Here is a 22266-nt window from a genome sequence, read left to right on the forward strand (position 1 = left end):
GTAGAGACAGACTGGTTCCTTGGGGGTGTGGTAGGAGAGGTTAGGGGGAAATGAGGAGCTAATGATAATGAGTACGAGAAAGAAGAGTTCTAAAATTAATTGACTGTGGTGATGACTGTACAGTAGGTGATGATTGAGCTCTTGATATGACTGAACGATTGAATTGTATGATATATGGATTACGGCAAAAAATGCTTGTGAGCATCCATCTAAGATGTAAATATTGGTTTCTACCTAACCTGAGGAAAGAAGTGCAATAGAAATGAAAGACAGACATAGGTAATCAATTAATCCAATTGGCCACACAAACATCGATCTCCACAATCCTGAGACAAGAACTAGATGGCACCTGGCTACCGCTTCGAGTTGTCCTGACTTCCCACATTAGGAGGGCAGGAATACCAGACAGACAGACAGGGAGAACCCCCAACCCAATGGCCCTGTCACTCTTCAGGTGTGGGACGGAACTCAGCCCCTTGTTATACTATTCAACCAGTTAAGATCAAAAGACCAGCAACTGCTGAAGAACAAAGGACAGAGGGTTAGGGAAAAAGTTGAAAAACTAATGACACACTGAGGGAATTGCAAGGTATGAGATGAAATGAAATGAAATGTGTATGAACTGTTGAACACAAAACAGACGAGTTGTTCTGTAAATCTTCACCTAAATCAAATAAAAAGCTTAAAAAGAGAAATAGAAATGGACCTACGTACGATACAACCTAATCCTATTAAGGTGTATCCTGCCACATTAACAACGTAGGAATTTAAAACCCCTGGAATAATTAAATTACATCTGATCACAAAATGGAAGATAACCACATAATATTAAGAATCACTGCACACATTGAGAAGAAACAATTCATTCTGTTACATAATCCTACCTTTTGTTCCCCAAAATGTTGTGTCCTTGACACATGCAAAATACGTATTCCATTATATCATCCCAAAAGTCTTAAGTCAACTTCAAGTTCAAATTCTGTGCTGAAGCAAAATTCTTCTTCATGTATGAATCTGGAGTACAAGTTTTCTGCTTCCAAAGTTCAAGGTAAGTTTTCCAATACAAGTGGGGGTTATGAGAGGGAGAAGTGGGATGGCAAGTAGCAAGCAAGTCAAAACTCAGCAGAACAATTCACAAACTCTCTCAAAGCTTAAAAACCTCTCTCTGAGACCATCTGGTAGCCCTGCCCGCCAGACTCTGCTTGCCAGCTATGTTCTCTAGACTCTGGATGGAGACCCCTCATCCCTGGTCCTCAGTTCTGCCTGCGCAACTGGAAGGGCAACTCTGCTTTGAGGTCTTTGGATGGCCCAATTCTCCTAACCCAGCAGGCCCTGTTTTTCCGCCTCACGGGCACAGCAGCCCCCACTTTGGATAGCGGATCTGGGCCCCTCTCCCTGTTATTCAGCCAGCCGCACATTCCAGAAACACACTGGTGAAAAGCTGCCTCTTTGAAACCTAGAAGATAGTTGTTGAAACCCAAGGGCAGGCTATGATTTCATCCTTAAGACCACAGAAACCGGGACCTGACCCTGCGAGACTGAGGCATATCTGTTTCCCACTAGACTTGTTCCTTCTGCTTCCTGGGTCCAAGCCTCTTCGCTCCTCAGGCCTCCTGGGAGGGACCAGCCTCTGCCCTGCCTGAGCAGGTCTCTTTAGCTCTTCCAATAAGGGGCAGAGGCCCACACTGTAGCAGTTACGCCTTAGCCTGAAGGGACTCAGTTCTCTTGCTCCATATGTAGGTGTATGCATCTCCACTGGCAAGGGACCACAGACAGCAATCTAGGGATTGGCGCCCACAGCGTCTTACGCTGGGTCTGGTTCTGCCAACCACAGCTTCTTGCAGTTGACACCAATTCTGATATTATAGCTCCACTCACTTCCTTCTGCTGGACCAGACTGCCTTTGGGGTCCGTAATTCCACCAACGGCCACTTTAGGCTCCTCAAGGCAATCTAGGCTTTTACCATTAGGAATCTTTAACATTTTTTTAGTTCCCACGCTTTACCCAATTCCAAAACCATGGCCACAGTTCAGTGTTTGTTACAGCGGTAGCCCATTCTTGGACATCCCTTGGCCATCTCAACGTGTCTTGGCATCAATCGTCCCCTGGATCTTAGTTATCTAATGTTACTCTAACAGAAATAACATGAAGTGGGTGACTTCCACAAATATTTACTCTCACCTTTTAGGAGAATAAAAGTCTAAACTCTGGTGAGCGCTCCAGGGGAAGGTGCCTGTGTCCTTTCAGTATCTGTGACCCCAGTGTCCCTTCAAAGGCTCCATGTATTTTGGCATCGACCTTCCCCTAGGACGAAGAGAATCTTCAGGCAGTGACTGTTAGTCAAAAGCAGGAAGATCGCAGGCCAGTGGGTAGAAAGTCTGTGGATCCAGTGGCGGTGGAAGCATCTCAGCACTGGCAGGGGTCTCCACGTGGCTCCTCCAGCTCCACGGTTCTGGCTCCATCAGCGTGGCTCCATGTGTCTTGTCAGCAGGAAGACGAAGCAGAGAGAGACAGTGTGCCTGGTCTCCAGTGAGCTATTTATCGCTGCAGCAGCTCCACATGAGGTCATTAAGCTGTGATTTGATTGACAGACTAGACCCTACCCCTTCTTCAAGCTGACAGTAGATTGTGTAACTGCCACAATAGCCTTGGACCCAAAGAACATACTCCACTGTTGGCTCTGCTTTCTTGGTGAGAGAAGATCCTTCTGATCTCTGCTCACTTATTTAATCTCTTTTATATATTTCAAAAGAGATTGACTCAAGATACAACCTAATCCTATAGACCATACCCTGCCTCATTAACCTAATTTCTAATATTATGTGCTGATTTAATTAATGTTCTCTATTTTACTACTAAGTTCTAATATCCATTGTAATGGCTACACAGGAACTCACAGACAAAGTTCATGATTAAAGAGTATTAAGCAAGTTGACAAGTTGTAACGGCAGTTGAAAAATGCTCAGGGCAGTTGCTTATCAGGATAGGTTACAAATTTTCAAGTTTACTAATAAATACCTAAAAGGGCATGTACCATGCTGTTGTAAGCCTCAACCGAAGGCATTCAACTCAAAATCTGTGGTGCAGTAAATCCAGCTCCCTGAATTAAATACCCAAACAAACCCACTCCAGTCAGCCTCAGCCCAAAAGCACCAGCTCCACTTCCATGGGTCAGTAAGTCCAACTTCCCCAATTAGTGCCCAAAGCACTCGGCTCCACAAGCCAGCCTCCAGCACAAAAGCACTCAGCTTTTCTTGTGCTGTGGGTTGAGAAGGCCATCCCTCTGTTCCACGCCTGACTCCCAGTTCTGCTGCTGCTCCTCTGAGGCTACAGCTGTCTTCTGGACCCAGGTGAGTCACTGCATAGGGGTCTCTGGTCCTGAGGAAACATTCCATTGTTGGCTTGCTGGTGAAGAGATCCTTCCTTCTGCTTCTAGAGGGCTCATTTTAGAGGCAGCAGATGGCATTCTGGGGAAGCCTATTTGTAATTACTCAAGGATAAATCCTATCAGTATGTTCTCCCACCTTCTTACCAGATCTGTGCAGGAAAAGGTCATTTGGTGGTAGTTAAAGAGACATGGGCTAGAAAAGCCACATTAAATACCATATTTACTCGAGTATAAGCTGACCCAAATATCAGTCAAGGTACCTAATTTTAACCACAAAAACTGCATTAAAAATGTGCTGGACACTTCCTCAATACAATAGCACCTCGCCCAGCTAAACAGTCATTCCATGATACCCACCTTCCCAACCTGATCACTGAAGACAGACATGTGTGTAAGCAAACGTGGTGAAGAAAGCTGATGGTGCCCGGCTATCAAAAAGATATAGCGTCTGGGGTCTTAAAGGCTTGAAGGCAAACAAGCAGCCATCTAGCTCAGAAGCAACAAAGCCCACAAAGAAGAAACACACAGCCTAAGTGAATACAAGGTGTTGAATGGACCAGGTAGCAAACACCAAGGAACAAAAACAATCACTGTGTGATTACCTTCCTCACATAAACACTGAAGACAAATGTGTGCATAAGCAAGTGTGGTGAAGAAGGTTGATGGTGCCCGGCTACTGAGAGATATAGCTTCTGAGGACTTAAAGGCTTGAACGCAAACAAGCGGCCATCTAGCCCAGAAGCAACAAAGCCCACACGGAACCAGCACACCAACATGGGTGATCGTGATGGGCAGAGGAGTCCAGATCTCAAACAACAAAGACCGGGGGTGGGGGGGGGGGTGGAGAGATCACATCACTGTGAATGAGGGGGAGTGCGTGATGGGAACCCAATGCCCATCTGTAGACAGCTGGACATCCCTTGCAGAGGGGGTAGTGGGGAGGAGATGAGTCACTCAGGGTTCAGTGTAGCAACAATGAAACTCAAAACCTTCCTCTAGTTCTTGAACGTTCCCTCCCCTCCCAATTATCATGACCCCGATGCTGCCTTGTGAACCTGGTTGGACCAGAGGATGTAGAATGGTGCAGTGGGGATCTGGAAACACGGGGAATCTAGGATGGACGAACCCCTCAGGACCAGCGGTGGGAGTGGTGACACGGGGAGAGAGGGAGGGAGGCAAAGAGGGAGGGAAGGAGGGAGGGAGGGAGGTGCATAAAGGGAGAACCAATCTTGGAGATCTATGTGTCACCTCCTCTCTGGGAAATGGGCAATGGGGAGGTAGGTGAGGGGAGACGCCGGGCAGTGTAAGATAAAATATAATAATTATTTATAAACTATTAAGGGTGCAGGGGGAAGGGGGAACGGGGAGGGAGGGGGAGGGAAAAAAAAGGAAGCCCAGCTGATTCCAGGAACCCAAGTGGAAGGCGAATTTTGAGAATGACGAGTGCAACGAATGTATAAGGGTGCTTTGCTCAATTGATGTATGTATGGATTGTGATAAGAGTTGTATGAGCCCCAATAAAAAGATTTATTATTTAAAAATGTGCTGGAAAACCTGGCTTATACACGAATATACACAGTAATTCATGGCTGCGGCAGAGTCTTCATCACCATCATTAAAAAATTTTTTTTTGTAAACACTTCACTGTCACCAGGTGGACAGGACCCTATAGGACAGAGTTGAACTGGCCCTGGGAGTGTGAAGGACTGTAACTCTATCTAAGTAGAAAGGCCCATCTTACTCTCTAGGAGCAGCTGGTGGTTATGAACTGCTGACCTTACGGGTAGCAGCCCAAGTAGTAACCACTACACCACCAGGGGATTTACAACCGATAGGATAATTACATCTGATTTTTTTAAAAGGAGGATAATTATAAAACACTGAGGATCATGGCCCAGTCAAGGTGATACATATTTTGAGACGAGGCGATTCAATTCATAACACCTCTCCCCGGCCTCCACTTGATATGGGCATTTCTTTCCTGATCACTCCTATGCTTACTCTGTTTCAGCCCCAAATTTAGATTCCCAGCAGACTCACAGCTGTATCAGAATCCCAGCAACTTAGTAGATCAAATCCCAGAAGAAAAGCTAAGAAGAACACTGTGTTTCTACAAACCTAGAAAGCACAGAAGTCGATAAAGGAGCAAACGATTGATACACGCTTCAACAGAGAAATTGTAAAATAATTGTTAAGTAAAAGACGTCAGAGAAGATAAATGGATTGCCTTTACGTAACATTCTAGGAAATGCAGGTGAATCTTCTTGTACCCAAACAATTGAACATCTCTGTACTTTGTGTCTTGTGCCTTGTTGTTCTCATCAGTTAAAATAGGGGAAAATAACATCTACTTATAGCACTGTTGTGACGTTCATGTGAGATAACCTATAGATTCGCTTAGAATGGGAGTTAGCATAGAGAAAGGGCAATTAACATGAGCTATTATTAACATTGTTGTCATTTATATTAGTTGCTCTCAAAGGCTCTCCACAACCTGCACATTCACATAGCACTTACTCTCTGCATATTCATCTACTTCCCCATAGACCACGCCCACCATCTGTGAATATTCCAGTGGCAGGAATCACTAGTGGCAGGTGTCATTCACCATGTTCCTGAAAGGTAGGGCTTTATAGGAAGGTTGTGGCTGAGCTGAGACTGCTGGATGATGATCTGTATGATTTAGTCTAAACACTATACTAATGCCTATTTTTTTCTTGCAATAAATTTTGTTCACATTTAACTTGGAGACTAACGATCTTGAAAAAACACCAGAGCCCAACCAATAATACCTGTTACTTTATCCCTAAAAGCTCAGATACCCAATGGTGTCTGAAACTGACCAACACTTATTAGTACTTTTATGTGATGTCTGGTTATCACCAAAGCACAAGGTACCAAATTTCTTGAGTAGTTTCAAGTCAGCAATCAGATTTCTCAATTCTAAGAAGCAATGGCACGTAACAGCTGGGCTTTTGAATCTGAAGAATGTTGATAACGACAATGTGCAAGGAAGTGACCAGTTATTAGTTATCAAAGCATTACTGAACAACCTCCAGGGAACACTTCGTTTCTGTTCAAGGTAAAGGGAAGCGTTCATGGTGATATTTGAACACGAGCATTTTGAGTATCAATGAGCTATAAATGTGAAGACTGTGAATTGGTACATGCAGTGTCTATATATTTGCCACAATGAAAAGAAGGAATTAAGAGAAAGAAGCTTGATTTTTTTTTTCCTAATTCAGTACTGAAGGTTTAAAAAATTGAACACTTTACTTTTAAAACATTGGGATCCTAATAGGTATTGACAGAATTCTGACCTTTATATTTTTGGTTTTTGACTATATCTCATAAGAAGCTAAGTATTAATCCCTCCCATTGGGCTCTTGAGAATAAGTGGGGTGCAAAGAGGAACAGTGAGGGATGCCCCAAAGTCCAAATGACTCTGCTGACCATTTTCTATAACTCCAGCACCCCAAGACTGTACCCTATGGAAAGCCCTGCACATACTAAAGCCCACTTTGACATCAACCATTCTCTCTCTGCCACTGACTGACTCCTCTCAGAGACTCTCGTTTCAGTTCAAAGGATAAGACTTGAACTATTAGACACCAAACACAGCAGATATTCTTAAGAGACCATCTTTCTAGCAGAGATAAGGTCCATGCAGTGGGCTGTGACCTTGTCGAGCTCAGTACCTCCAGCATCTGGTACCAAAGGGTGTTCACTAAGGATTGATGGAATGAGTAGAAATGTATTAGGACATAAGAGAACCAATCCACAATGGTTTCAACCAAATATGTTATGCAGTGTATTCTAGTTAACAGGCTTTAGCTTCAGATCGAGTTTGTTTCTTTAAGCCCCAGTTCAACACGGATACCCATGATGCCCCCAGGCCCACCAACAGGTTCAGCACTGCCTTTCTCAGAAGACATACATTCCAGGCTATCCACAGGAGTGACAGGAGTATGGCGTCCACAGATCTTTACATGCATCTGACACTTGGCTAGCCAGGGTTAAGGGTGTAATTGTACAGATACGGTCTAAATCAAGTAATCTGTTGTTTTTTTCAAGCATTGAATATTGTCTTAGACTCATCCTCAGAGAACCACATCATGACAACAGTCAAGGTTGTTTGGATATCACAGGGAAGAAAATAAGAGCACATAAGTCCAAAAGTAAGCAAACCCAAGCAGCATGGTGTTGCCGCTCAATCACTCCCATTGTCCAGTAATCCCCCAGACCTCCATAACCCCAGGCTCCGCAGATGAAGACCACATTTACTTGATAAGAAGGAGAGGTCTGCATTGAATGCATGAGAAAAGGTGGGTTGGGCTGAAAACGGTTCAAAAGTCCATCCCTAGTGCAGTATCTGGAGGGCGCCAGGCCTTCAACAGTAAAAACAATACCAATAGCTATCAAGGTGACGCATTTCTGAGTCAAACCCTGAAATCAAGTGATAAGCCCCACAGACCCAGCTCTTAACCCTCAGATAAGAAGGGGACAACTTCACCCTGCTGTGTTTCCCATCTCGGGAACCCCTACTCCTTAAGCAGCCATGAATAATTCGATTTCAAGCCTGAAACAGGAGGATTAACTGTGAAACTAGGTTTCATTTCAACCTGTGTCCATGCCAAGAGCTTCCTGACGAGGCAGTCAGAATTCAGAGGCACGTGCCTTTGTAGGAGAGTGAACTCCCTTCAAACAAAAAGCCTAGAAAGGCGAAGGACAAGAAGTCTAGGGTGAGTTAGGTACGTCAAGAAATGGGGGTTAGAACAGTGCCTGGAGATTATTTATTTTTCCAGATGTGTCTCTTCAACACTGGAACTGTTTGCCAAAAAAAACCCCAAACCTGAATGAATCTCAGTATCGCGCGTAATGAAGGCTCTCTGGCAGCACAAAGCGGCAGGAGGGTCCCCAGGACGATGGCGTTCTCACCACTGAACCATCGCACTGAAGCCCACACCAGCCGAGTCACTTTGCTCAGCACAAAGGCTTGGCTTACATTTCAGCCGCACCATCTAAAAAACTCAGAAATGAGCTCAACTCAGAAATGAGATCAAGAGCTCCCCAGCATCCCAGGTCTTAGAAGCTGCAAACGTGGGGCAATGACCGCGGAAGGGAAAAAAATAAGAGGCAACAATGTCACTTTGACGACTTAGGTGTGTCTGACTCATGGCACGATCTTTTCAATCACCTTATCTGCCTGCGTATCCAGACAATAAAAAAGAAACCTAGAACAATCGATGTATTTTAATTGTGGTGTTATTAAGGAACACTGAATAGACTGTGGGTTTCCAGAAGGATGAATCTTAATGCTCCTTATAAGAGAGAGGATGGCCAGAGCCCGGCATGCTTCCTCGGCTACGTTTTCAAGGAAGACCGACTGCTGGAGAAGGCCATCAGGGTGGCTAAAGAGGACGACGTGGCACTGAAGGAAACTCCCAACAAGCTGGATGGTTCCCAAAGCTGCAAGAGCGGCACACATAACTGAAATCTCCTGGGGTGGCGCCAGGAAGGGCACCGTTCCATTCTGTCGCACAGGAGGTCTCCATGAGTCAGAGGTGGCTGGATGGCATCTGACAACAACAGTAACTTCACCAAGGTGAAGCCGGGTGCTGGAGCCATCGCCCTAACTCTCCTCAGCTCGCCTGCTGGGCTTGACATGCGCATCTTTGTGAAGCGCTGTAGACAGGGCCCTCCTGCTACCTCCATTCAACTGAGCTGTGAGAGAGTGGAAGTCGGAAAACACAGTCCTCCAATCTGCACGACCTGTCCCTCCCAGGGTAAGGTGAACTTTGGAGGGCTGGGAGGGGAAAGGTTTACGGTTTGGTTCAGATGAATGCCTCTCAGTATGACTTAGAGCGGAGCAGACAAGCCTCCCTGGTGACGGTTTCCTGCCAGCCGCGCCTGGCGAAGAGCAATCGCTAAGGGTCCCTGACACATGGGCAGAGGGAGTGTGTCTGGATGAGAATGCTGGACAAACGTTATCTTTTATGTTAACTATCCAGAGAAAAGCCAAACCTTCCAGTAAGATACATGGATTCTCTGCCAATGAAACTATTATAAAAACTTCCAAGGCGTACTTTTTTCATTTAGAATAAGAAAGGTACAAAGCTAACAACATCAAGCAGAGTCACTCAATCGTTGATTGCTCAGTGAGTCCAATCAACAAAATGTGTGACTCATACCTGATAGCTTCCATTCTATATGATAGCCGGTTAGGGGGAAGTGCAAAGAAGTGAAAAGCAGCAACAAGTTGTCATCGAACAAATGAGTCGCAATGACCCCCAAGGGTCAAGCGTACACCTGTGTCTTGTAAGGTTTTCACGGCTGGTTTTTAAGAAGTAGACTGCCAAGCCTTTCTTCAAAGGCACGCTTAGTAAACTTGAACCTCAAACCTTTCTGTTTATAGCCAAGCACATCAATCACCTGACTAACCCCAAAACAATCAAACGACACCCCCCAAAAATAAAGGGTGGGTCTATGAAGGCTGATGTAAAACACAAAGGGAAAAATACAAAGGGAACCCTACGGAGCAGTGACCAGGACAACAGGCTTGGGGACCCGACCGTGCTCTTCCTCCATGGCTTGCTTGCCAGGATGTCCCATCCAGTAGCTCCTCGGGCTCATCTTCAGGGAGAGTGTGCCAGCCTCGACTCTGCCTGCAGCCCAGTTGGCAGCCCAACTACTTTCCCTGATGCTCCGCAGCCTGACTTCCTGGAGTGCACGAAGGAAGGCTGCCTCGGGCTGAAGGACGGGGTGGAGGAGCTCCGACAGCTGTTCCCAGGACCCTTCTTGGGTGCCCCCCATCGTTTTCATTTAGGACAGGGGCAGTCGGAGACATGGCCGGGTGATAAGGGAAAGGCCACACAATGCATAGGTCTAGCCCCCTACTTCTACTCTGTTCTAAGCTATCTTCAAAACCCACAGCTACCAACTTTGAGGAATTACTGTGTCCGGGGACATATGAACCAGGAAAGCAGGGAGCCTCGGGAGAGTAGGTCGTTTGTCCACACAGAGAAGTCAGCAGAGCCTGCACAAGCACAGCCTAGGTTCTCGGCCCTCATGGAACCGCACAGTGATCTAGAAACGAACCATAAAAGAGAGGGAAGGAACCGACAGGGATGGGAAGTTTCCTGTTGGAAACAGGACGCATGGTCTATGTGGTGCCCCTAAAGACGTGTTTCACCATCTCACCTTAGCCCACACGTCACAAATGATCCCCTTGCAAAGAAAAGCAGTGCTGGTCAAAACAGAAGCCCCACTTACCTGTCAAGACTGACTTTGCTCCAAGAGGCTCCGTCTCGCGAAGAGGTGGCTTGTCCCGGCTTGACTGGGGAGACCCGACTGAGCCCTGGCCTGCCACTCACAGGGAGGCCTCCGCTCCCTTGTCCTTCCTTCTGCTCAGCATCCTGGCCAACTGCAAAGCTGAAAAATCAAAAAGGCCGTCACTGGAATGGGATTAAAGTTATAGAACTATAATTCTTATGTTCTGTACTGTTATCTAAAGTTTGCAATACAAGCTTAAGAGCTTTTTTGGTTTGGGTTTTTGATGTTGTTTTGTTTTTCTCTTTTCCAAATGAGGTCATTTAAAAGACTCTGGGAAGACTACAGCTAGAAAGAGTCGCAGTCAACAAGAAATAAGGCTCCAGCTGCCGGGTCAATGGACTACAGGGACCAACGCTGGCAAAGAGACGAGAGAACACAGGAAGGATGTCCCGGCCTTCAGCACTCCGCCTGCAGCCGGCATATGCTCCCTTACCCCACAACCCCTCTTCCATCCTGCAAGGCAAGCTTTTCCTAGAACTCCGGCTCAGCTCAGAGGCCACATTCCCAGCCAAATGGCCACAAAATCCCCACGATGCTTCACATTCTGTCTCATGATCAGGCACCAGCCGTGTGGGCTCTATTCTCAACGAAGGCTTGGTTTGGCAAAGAACAACATTCTTTTCAAAGACTACAAGGTTCTAAGGGAGGTGTGCAGAATCTGACACACCTGAAGTACAATCCTTTGACAATACAGTCTCAAAACACTCTTCTAGGTATGAGAATAAAGTGTACCCCAAACCAAGCCCTGCTCTAGAGGCGCATCATCTAACTGGACAACTTACTGGACTTCACACTGAGGACTGCAGCAAGCCACCCTGCTATATCAATAAACCTGGCCCAGTGGTGAAGTGGTTACACGTCGGGCTGCTAAACTCAAGGTCAGCAATTCGAAACCACCAAAGACAGGATCTCCACTCCTTTAAAAAGCAACCATCTCAGAAACTCACAGGGTCAGTTCTGACCTGGCCTAAAGAGTCGCTGTGAGTCAGAAATGACTCAATGGCAGTGGATTTGATATCTGGTTTGTGTTGCACAGTTAAGCTACCAGTGAACTACTCTACAGAACAGCAGTTCAAACCCATCCAGAGATGTCTCAGAAGAAAGTCCAGAGCAATCTGCAGCCACAAAAACCCAATACAGTGCACTGGAGTAGCCATGTGTATGTTAGGTATCTTCATGCAATTAAGTTTTTATATGTATAAACAAAGTGCACATACAAAACAGTAGGTCGATTAGCATAGAACAAGGACGCAATAAAAACCAACATTACAACTGTTTGGTTAGTCACAATTGGAAAAATGCTGCCAAGTTCTATTATGTCCTAGCTGGCCCGGCCCTAGTGTGATGTAGGAAGCTCTCTGGGATAGAACTTATTTCTTGGGAAATAACATACCAATAAATTGCATGTTCCCAATTACTACACAGTCAAAATAAAACCTGTACCTGCCTCTTACCTAAGCTGAAAGATATCACAGGACTTCTCAGAGACCACAGACGTATGCAGTACTCATAAGCAGATATCAATATAGCCATTGTGGAAGTTCTTGCAGGGCATACAATCTCAAAATGCAGACGTGGAAACCAGAGAGTTCAACTTCTTATGCTGACACCACCGGATGTACTACTTAATGCTATCTGGCAAACTAACAGATTCACTGGACCAGCTATATCATCAAAATTAAAATAGTATCTCCTGAATAAGACTTATATGGTGAGCAAATGAAATCAAGCATGCCAAGGCTTATGACAGGGCCCAACACAGAGAAGGCATCAAAAAATCCTAGGTAGCGTGAACTATTGCATGCCAAGCACTCCCTCAGAGTCGGAAGCAAACACATCAACTACAAAGCCTACTGGCATTTAAAGAGGCAGCTCACGTTTTTTGAAAATCAACAATGTTTAGAATCAAAAGATGCGTAACACACAATATTGGACTACTCAAAGCTGAATACTCCCTATATCTAGAAAGATTTGTAAAAATACATGCATTAGCCCACTCAAAGGTTTCAAGTCCACGATGATGATTATGCCAAGTCGAGGCTGTCTAAATTCTAGCCGCTCTATTAGCAATAAGGAGCCCAGTGGCTCACTGTGAACCAGATATTGGGAGTTCGAGCCCATGGGCTTCCCTGCAGAAGAAATGTCCCAATGAGCTGTTCCTGGAAGGATGATTCGCTTGGAAACCCTACTGTCCTAGAAGGTCACTCTGAGTCAGAATTGATTCAACAGAGGAAGAAATTGAAAATGAAAAAGAAAAGTCTCAGCACACATGACCAAGTGAGTATGAGAGTCTTTGCAATGACAGTAAGTCATTTCAAATTTATGATCACCTGTCTCCTCCATCCGGTGACCAATCTGAGTGCCCTGGGACCACTGCCAAAGGCTATCCTCTTTGGGTTTCTGACTTCAGACTGCACACCCACACTAGGAGGGCTGCCCTAGGCCAGGGGTGTAGGAAGTTCATCCACCATTGAAATCTAGCAAAAGGACTTAGCAGTTAATCACCACTTCACCTATGTCTGTCGAATTTTAAGAAAATGTAGATTCAACTTTAAAGTAGAACAAGCAAAGCCAGCCCATGGATTCCTCCACACAGACAACATGCTTTGCACACCGACTGGAAACTGCTCATTCCCGGAGTCAATGAGAGCTCTCCCCTGCTGGCCCATGAGGCACGAGGGCATTCATCATGAAGTCTTGGAAATGTGAGGTCTTCATGAATTTACTAATGGAACAAAAGTACAGGATGTCTGACTTTACTCCCCAAATGTTTCAAAAGCAAAGGGCTTCTTTATCTTAGTTTGGAATTTGTGTTATCTTCTAAGATTCCTGAGTTTCCCTTCTATCTAGTTCTCTCATACTAAATGTTTAAAGTATTAACAGTGTCTATTTAGACACTCAACAAATCCCAACTTCCTTGACGAGAATGTTCAGCCTGTGAACCTGGCTGGGGGGGTGCTGCTGTCTGGTGCACAGGACACCGTAAGTACAACAGAACTAAACATTGCCCCCTTCCGCACCATCCACACGGTCACTGTTAGGTTTCCATCAACTGCTGGAACCACAGTGCATTCACCTCCTGGAGGTCTTCCTCTTTCTCACTGACCCTTTACACTACAAAATGATATCCTTCTCCAGAGATTGGTCCCTCCTGCTAACGTGCCCCGTTTCCCATTTACAAGACACAGTCTCACCATCCCCTCTTCGAGGGAGCTTTCTGGTGGGACTGCGGAGCAGATGGCTCTTCCAGCAAACCACAGCATACTCAATATCCAGCACCATAATTCAAAGGCACCAACTTTTCTTTGGTTGTCCGTATTCCCAGTCTAGCTTTCACATGTAAATCCTACAGTGATTGAAAATACCATGGTTTCCACCAGGCGCATCTACGCTTCAAAGTGGCATCTTTGATCTTTAACTCGCTAACAAGCTCTTTCTTAGCAGATTAGCCCAATATAATGTCCTGCCTGCTGCTTCCATGAGAACTGATTGTAGATCTAAGAAATGAAATCAGTGACAACTTCAATCTTCCCTTCCTTTACTGGTCCGGTTTTCGTTACACTGAGGTGTGATCCATATGAAAGGCTGTCTTCCTTGTGCATCAGTCCTCCTCGCTTTCAGCATGCAAACGTGTGTCGTCCGCACAGCACAAATTGTTCGTAAGTCTCCTTCCAGTTCTGATGATACATTATTCTGATGCGGTCCCGTTTCTTGGATTATTTGCTCAGCAAAAAGATTGAATTAAGTATGTATGGTGAAAGAATACAACCCTGATGTGTGATTTTAAACCAACTCCTTCTTGGGTCTATGTACTCCCTGCCCCCTCACCCCAAATCAATGCCATCAAATCCATTCGCACAGCAACCCTTACAGAATAAAGTAGAACTGCCCCTCTTGGGTTTCGGAGAAAGCTTAATCGTTTTCCCTGTGTGTGGCTGGACAGGTTCAAACCACTGCCCTTGGCCGCTCAATATGCAGCCCGCTGCGCCCCCAGGGCTCCTAAACCAAGGAGATTATGCTCTCGGCTGTAGACGAGTTCAATTCTCCAGAATGCTGTTGTTAGCTGCTATCAAGTTGGCTCCAAACTCACAAACACACACCCCCCCCCCCCGCCCCGTATAACACAACACACTACAGCCGGCTCTATACCATCCCCATGGTCATCTCTCTGGTGATCGGACCTTGTGATCTATGGGATTTGTATTGGCTGATTTTGAAAAGCAAGGCAACAGGCCCTTCTTCCTATCCATTTGAGTCTGGAAGCCCCAACGAAGGCTATTCAGCCTTGTAGCAATGCCCAGACTCCACCTACAGATGGGCGGTGGCTGCGCATATGGGGTATTGGGTGGAAGTGAAGCCCAGGTCACCGGATAGTGAGAATTCCACTACTAAACCACCAATGATAAGCAGTCAGTAAGCACCTAACGTGGTGGTTCTCAATGAATATTCAGGAACTAGATGGATCTCTGACCTGCTGGGAGGCAACCTGTAGTTCTGAGCAGCACAGTGCTGGTGGAGCCCCGGGTGACCCAGCTTCCCTCTGTGGGTCTTCAACCCCACAAGAGCAAAACGAAACCAAACCGTCCCAAACTCAAGTGAAGAGTAAATGGTGCAATGCTCATGAAATGCTTAGCTCAGAATTGACACAAGATAAGCACTGTCTAACTGTCAGCTCCTGCGATGAAGTGGATAAAAGAGAACTTCACTAAAGAATATCAAAAAAGAAAAGAAACAAAGGTCCCTGAGTATGTGTCTGTGTGTTCCACATAGAAAAACATTCAGAAGAACCCTGGACAACATTAACCCCCAGGGAGAGTCAAATGGACTAAACAGAGACACGTGGGAACTTATTCACTGTTATACAGCCATCGAGATTGTTTGAATGACGCAAGAGAATGCCTTCCAGAGCGTGTCCCAATAGCACCAAGATTCAGCCAATATTGCTCCCAAACCAAGGAATTCCTGACAATGATACTGAAGCAATCGCAGGGGTGCTATGGCCCTTTTGTTTAAGTCAAGTAAAGTGATGACAAAAACCCAGAGTGATGCACTGGCTACTCAATTCGAGCCAACGACCTGCAAAGTTACAGAAACAACTAGAAAGAGAGTAATGCAGTAACCTGGAAAGTGCCAGCAGCATTAATTCTGCTGGACACTTGGCCTCGTAGTCGGTGCAGAACAGGCAAGGTCATCTTCAGCTCTCCAACAATGCAGGACTCAGAATGAATTACCACAAACAAAAAGAATTGTCTTCCTAGCCTGTTACCCCCCAAAAGGTGTGATGTTGGGGATGAGCTCTTCACCACTGTAGCTCACCCAACCCGGGGTGGACAGCTCTGCATAACATGGCAATGGACCACTCTAAAAAAGCCAGCCTCACACCCATCAAGCAGATCCGGACTCGCAGTGGCCCTCCAGGACAGAGTAGAACTGCCTGGGTGGATTTCCGAAATGGCAACTCATCTTGTGTCCTCGGAGCAGCTGCTGGTTTCTAACTGCTAACCCTGTGGTTAACAGCCCAACAGAGAACCACTGTGCCACCCCGGGTCTGGGAATAACACATTTAAGAGGAATGGTGTCACGTTCATCAGCAAAAAGATGTCAAGGTCTATTCTGATGTATAAACACTCTCACTGACAGGAAGCTGTCCACACATCTATGAGGTCAATTAACATGACTATTAGTCACCCACTACATACACACCTGCCCTGGTGCTGAAGACGAAGAAACGGAAGGTCTGTACCAACTTCTGGGGTCTGATGTTGATCCAACATGCGATGGAGACACCTTAACAATCCTGCTGACTGAAACACAAAAGCTACAGACCAAGAAGAACTGGCAGTTGCAAAGTGCAGTCTTGGTGGTAGAAACAACACAGGGGGTGACCCAGGATTTATCAAGACCAATTACTTCTTCATGACAGATGACTCCCGACTCTGCCCGCCCCAACATGAACGGCAACTATACAGGAAGAAGGATTTCTCCTTCCACAGAGATTTACAGCCTGGGAAACCCATGCTGCAGTTCTACCTGCCCGGCAGGTTCGCTGTGGGTCAGCAGTGAGGGGTTAGGGGTGGTACACATGGGAGGCACGGTGGAATACATTAGGCAAGGAAGCAGCTTGGCATCATCAATCAGAGCAATGACAGGGGCCTACCATGCAACACTGACTTCAGATGCAGGCTCAAGGTGAAGATGAACAAAGTCAAAACAAGTCATGAGGGTCAACGCGTGCCAAGTCTACCGCCCCTGACTTTAAAGACCATCCAAAGAGCAGGTTTGATGCACTGAACCCGAGTGACTGTAGATCAGACAAGTCCGGGGATGATAGTAAAAGCAGCAAAGGTGACTAAAAAGACAGGAAAGGGGGACAGGGCTAAAACACATGACACGGGAGACTTTAAAACTCGCTCTGGAACAAAGACCAGGTAAAACAAATGAAGAAAGGATGACGTAAGAGAACGGAGGTTTCCAAAGGACAACTCAAGAACACCAAGTATGACGCCGAATTGCGCAGAGCCCGGGGGTGAGAAACACGCTCGGCGTCTCTCAAGATGAAGAGAACTGAAGAACCCAAGCCTCAAGCTGCAGCACTCACCCAGAGCCATCAGTCCAGACAGAAGGACATCCTGCTTGACAGCGCAAACGGTCAAGAAAAAAGAGGGAGCCGCTCAACCTGGCAGACTGGCACAGTGGCTGCCACCAGCGCAAGGGCTGGAAGGACGGGCGGGACGAGGTCCCTTTCCATACTGCCGCATGTACAAGTTGCAATCCGGATTCCCCGCACGCACAGTAAGCACAAGAACCCAAATTCCTTGGAGCCGTCAATAATGTTAAGGAGTGTGACCGGGTCCTCATTTAAAAGATGCAGATCAGACTCCTATCTTTCACCATACCAGATGTAATATACTTCAGGTGTCTACAACCCCGCTCCCCAGGATGGATGCTGCTGGGCTTCTGTCTACTTTTCCTGGGGCATGTGACTACACTCATTACCCATGACTTATTTGGGATCCAAGAGACACTCTGAGAGAAGTCGAAACACCTTCTGGGGGCTGCTTGTAGGTAAATAAGACTTGGAGATGGATTCGGTAATGTAAATATATTGAGGTGGAGATTGAAGGGTGCCACTGAGTTTGTTAAGGATGGTGGCAATCGATCCTGGTGAGGGATCCCCACATGGAATCTTGTCACTGAATTATTCAAACAAAAACAATGTTGAAAGGCTGTTTAGTTATATATATTTGTATCACAATTTTAAAGAAAAAATTATATAGTTTCTGAAATTTTTTAAATTATTAGGGGCTCATACAAATCGTATCACAATCCATACATACATCAATTGTGTAAAGCACTTTTGTACATTCACTGCCCTCATTATTCTCAAAACATTTGCTCTCCACTTAAACCCCTGACATCAGCTCCTCACTTTATCCCTCCCTCCCCGCTCCCCAATTCCTCATGAACCCTCGGTAATTCATAAATTATTATTTTATATCTTGCCCTGTCTGATGTCTCCCTTCACCCACTTTTCTGTTGTCCATCCCCCAGGGAAGAGGTCACATGTAGATCCTTGTAATCGGTTCCCCCTTTCCAACCCACCCTCCCTCTACAATCCCAGTATCGCCATCACATCACTGGTCCTGAAGGGATCATCTGCCCTGGATTCCCTGTGTTTCCAGTTCCTATCTGTACCAGCATACATCCTCTGGCCTAGCCAGACTTGCAAGGGAGAATTCGGAATGATAGTTGAGGTGGGGGGGGGGGGAGCATGTAGGAACTAGAGGAAAATTGTGTTTTTCATAATTGCTGTATCACACCCTGACTGGCTTGTCTCCTCCCTGAGACCCATCTGTAAGGGGATGTCCAGTGGCCTACAAATGAGCTTTAGGTCTCCACTCCGCACTTCCTGCCTCATTCACTATAAGATTTTTTGTTCTGATGATGCCTGATACCTGATCCCTTCAACACCTCATGATCGCACAGGCTGGAGTGCTTCTATGTGGGCTTTGTTGCTTCTGAGCTAGATGGCTGCTTGTTTACCTGCAAGCCTTTTAGACCCCAGATGCTAGATCTTTTGATAGCCGGGCACTATCAGCTTTCTTCGCCACATTTGCTTATTCACCTGCTTTGTCTTCAGTGGTTGTGTTGGGAAGGTGAGCATCATAGAATGCCAATGTAATAGAAGAAAGTATTCTTGCATTGAGGGAGTACTTGAGTGGAGGCCCAACGTCCTTCTGCTACCTTAAAACTAAACCTATCAATATATGCACATAGATCTATTTACCCATCCTCATATATAAATTTATTTGCATGTATACATGTCTTTATCTAGACCCCAGGGACATGGAACAACAAGTGATTCAAATAAGTGGTGAGGAGGGTGTGGGAGGCCTGGAAGGGCATGATCAAGGGTAATGTAACCAAGAGGAATTGCTGAAACCCTGGTGGAGATTGGGCATGATAGTGGGACAGGAGGAAAGTCAAAGGAAATAGAGGAAAGAGCTGGGAGGCAAAGTGCATTTATAGAGGTTTCTGAAATTATCTTCTGAAACATGTCCACTGTCTGGGCTACAGATGATAGGTAGTATAGTCTAAGCGTAATATTCCATTCTGCAGGGCGGGAGTCATTTCTGCAGGGCACAGGCTGGAGAGATACCACCTTTAACAACAAGTGACTCCCCAGAGCTTTGGCCTGTTTGAAGTTTCTGGAAATATGCGTAACTCCAAGTCATATAGACAGATCCTCCCTGCTACATAAAGGGAGCAAGTCAGAAGAGAAAATGTCACCTATCCAGTTCTTCCAGTTTTCAAGTCTTGGATAAAGTAGAATTCTCAGGATGGACAGCGGGATAGACAGACAGCTTGCTCTGGCCAGCTCCTGCCACCCTTGGCCTCAGCTCCCTTCCCGAGTTCCAACAATGATCCAAGCCAAATAGAGCCGAGAGAACATCAGTGACACGTTATGTCTTCTCAGGCGCGAAAATGAGAATGTTCCCCATTGATCTAGAATCTGCTTCTTGGCAGAGCCAGCAGCCAGTGAGGGATGAGTAACGGGCACGGCAGAAAGTGATTGAGACCCTCGGAGCCTCCAGAAAGTATCCGCACCCTCCCCGATGATTCTCCCGGACTGAGCATACTGCTCAAACAGTGGTAAGTGGGTCTATTTTTGACCTGAAAATATGTAATTCCTAAACAGGCAAGACCCTTTTATAACAGCTACTAATTTCCATCCATAAGAAACCAGTACATTTCAAGGGTAAAGAAATTCTCAATTTCACTACCATCAAGTCAATTCCAACTCACAGTGGCCCAACAGGGCAAAGCAGAACTGCCTCTGCGTGTTTTCAAGACTGTAAGGCTTTGCTGGAAGAAAGCCTCGTCTTTCTCCTGAGGAGCTCTTGTTGGCTTCTACCTGGTGACCTAGTGCACTTTACATTTCTCACCTTTGGGAAGTCTAGAGAAAGCCCAGAGCCTGGGTGAAATGTGAACCTACCCAGTATGGCCCCTGTGCCCTTGGCCTGAAACTGAAGATTAAAAGGCTTGGTGGGACTGTGGCCTGGATGTAGACCATGTCAAGGAACCAATCTCACCACTGTCACCTGCCCTGTTAATCTCGATCATTTCAAGAAATAAAGAGCAAAACTAGGAGAATCAGGACACAGGGTCCCCCCTCTGCCTAACAAAAGGTCAGTGAAGCCCTACGTTCGTTCGTTGCTGTAACACAACACTGCAGGAGGTGATCCAGTCTACACAAACGTTAATACGTGGATTATTGACGAGGCATTAGAGCAAAGGACAAAAATCACAGTACTGGAGTCCCCAACTTCCCAGTCACCTGTGGTTCTGGGGTTCCAGACTATGCTGAGTTCAAGGGTCCCAGAGCTGTCAGGGATAGCCAATCATTCCTGAAAAACTAACTCCCCAGGGAGAGAATGCAACATCTGTTGAGTATCTGCTAATGTACTAGACGCTGTGAAAAGCAATTGCTTATGTTTCTCTTCACTGTTTATGGACCCTGAAAGCAGACAATGCAAAGCCCCATTTCACAGAGAAGGAAGCAGATGAAGAAAGGCAGGGTTGGTTGAAGCCACTGTGGCTTTGGGAATTGTCCACTGTCATGGTGGCACTTGCTTGTGGATTCTTTCTACCAGAGAAGCTGCTGCTCCATAAGTGGGCTAAGTCCCCTTAGCAGTCTCTTTTGCAAAAGGGCCCTCTGCCATCATTTACGCTGCTTACATGTCCTTTACCATGATCTTACCTTTAAAGTATAAAAGTAGTTTTCAGAAGAGATAAATCTATGCAAAATTGGTTGTCTGATCATCAGAACCAGCAGAGTGTCATGCCATGATACACAAGGAGTCTCTCTCAATCCACTCATTCAGCAACTCAAACTCATTATCATCAAGCTGATCCAACTCACAGCGACCATCCCTGTAGGACCAGGCAGAACGATCCACGGGGTCTCCAGGGCTGTAACTGTCACAAGAGGAGAAAGCCTCATCTTGCTCCTGAGGAGGGGCTGGTGCTTTCAAACTGCTCGCTATGTAACCCACAGTGCCCCCAGGTAAATCAAAAGGCCCAAACGCACTGCTGTGGAGTGGATTTGACCGCTCAGCAGCCAACAGAACAGAGTAAGACTGCTCGATTCCTCCACGCAGCAGCCCAGAGAAGAGCAGGACGGCGGGTCTCCTGCACCAAGAACGTGGTGCTGCTAAACTTTTTCAAAGGGGGTTAACTAAGAGTCCAAAAAGCTACGAGGAAAAAAAATAGAGAAAAACCTCAGCTAAACAGAAAACATTAAAAAGAAGAACTTTAAAATTAATCAAATGATAAAATTAATCAGATGATAAGGCTTTCGACTTTGACCTAACTGTGCATCTGTCAAATTCGCTTTCCGTGCACTCTGTAGGGTAGCCACACTCCACATGCCAGGCCGTGACGGCAGGGAATCTCCAGTAGCTGCAGTCATGGGCAGTCTCCTTTTTGCTGTTGTTGTTTTAAACTTCTGGGATTGTAGATGGGCCAGATGGAGGATCAAATCAGATGTCCCATTTTAGCCTGGCTCGATCTACTGCAATGATCTGCATACTGCTCTCCGTCTATTCACATCCCTTGCCATCCCTTGACAGGGGACTCACCAGAGACTTGTGTAATCCATGTGTGGATCTGGGGATGGAGTCATCCATGTGTGGATCTGGGGATGGAGTCATCCATGTGTGGATCTGGGGATGGAGTCATCCATGTGTGGATCTGGGGATGGAGTCATCCATGTGTGGATCTGGGGAATGCAATTTGGGCTTTCACTATCATCCGTGGCCTTCTGCCAAAACAAGTGTTCACAACTGAAGCTGATACTATTCCCTCTTTTGAATTTGGAGGTTATTATTTACTATCCTTAGATCACATAGGCAGGGGTGCTTCTTCCATGTGGACGTAGTTGATGCCTCAGTGAGAAGGCTGCTTGTTTGAAACCAAGCTGAAAGACCCCAGGTGCTCTTCTTGCTGATGACTGGGTACCACCGAGGTCCTCCATCCACTTGCT

At 46.1% G+C, this 22266-nt stretch overlaps 1 protein-coding gene across 1 annotated transcript in view; it reads right to left on the minus strand.

Moving 5' to 3' along the window:
* GRB10 (growth factor receptor bound protein 10) overlaps positions 1-22266 on the minus strand; it is a 270181-nt gene that overhangs the window by 219124 nt on the left and 28791 nt on the right. Inside the window, exon 2 of the mRNA XM_075558149.1 lies at positions 10662-10820. The gene's annotated coding sequence lies outside the window, so the exon portion shown is untranslated. The remainder of the gene's footprint in view (positions 1-10661; positions 10821-22266) is intronic.

Source organism: Tenrec ecaudatus, chromosome 9 (genome assembly GCF_050624435.1).
Source record: "Tenrec ecaudatus isolate mTenEca1 chromosome 9, mTenEca1.hap1, whole genome shotgun sequence".
Lineage (NCBI taxonomy): Eukaryota > Metazoa > Chordata > Mammalia > Afrosoricida > Tenrecidae > Tenrec > Tenrec ecaudatus.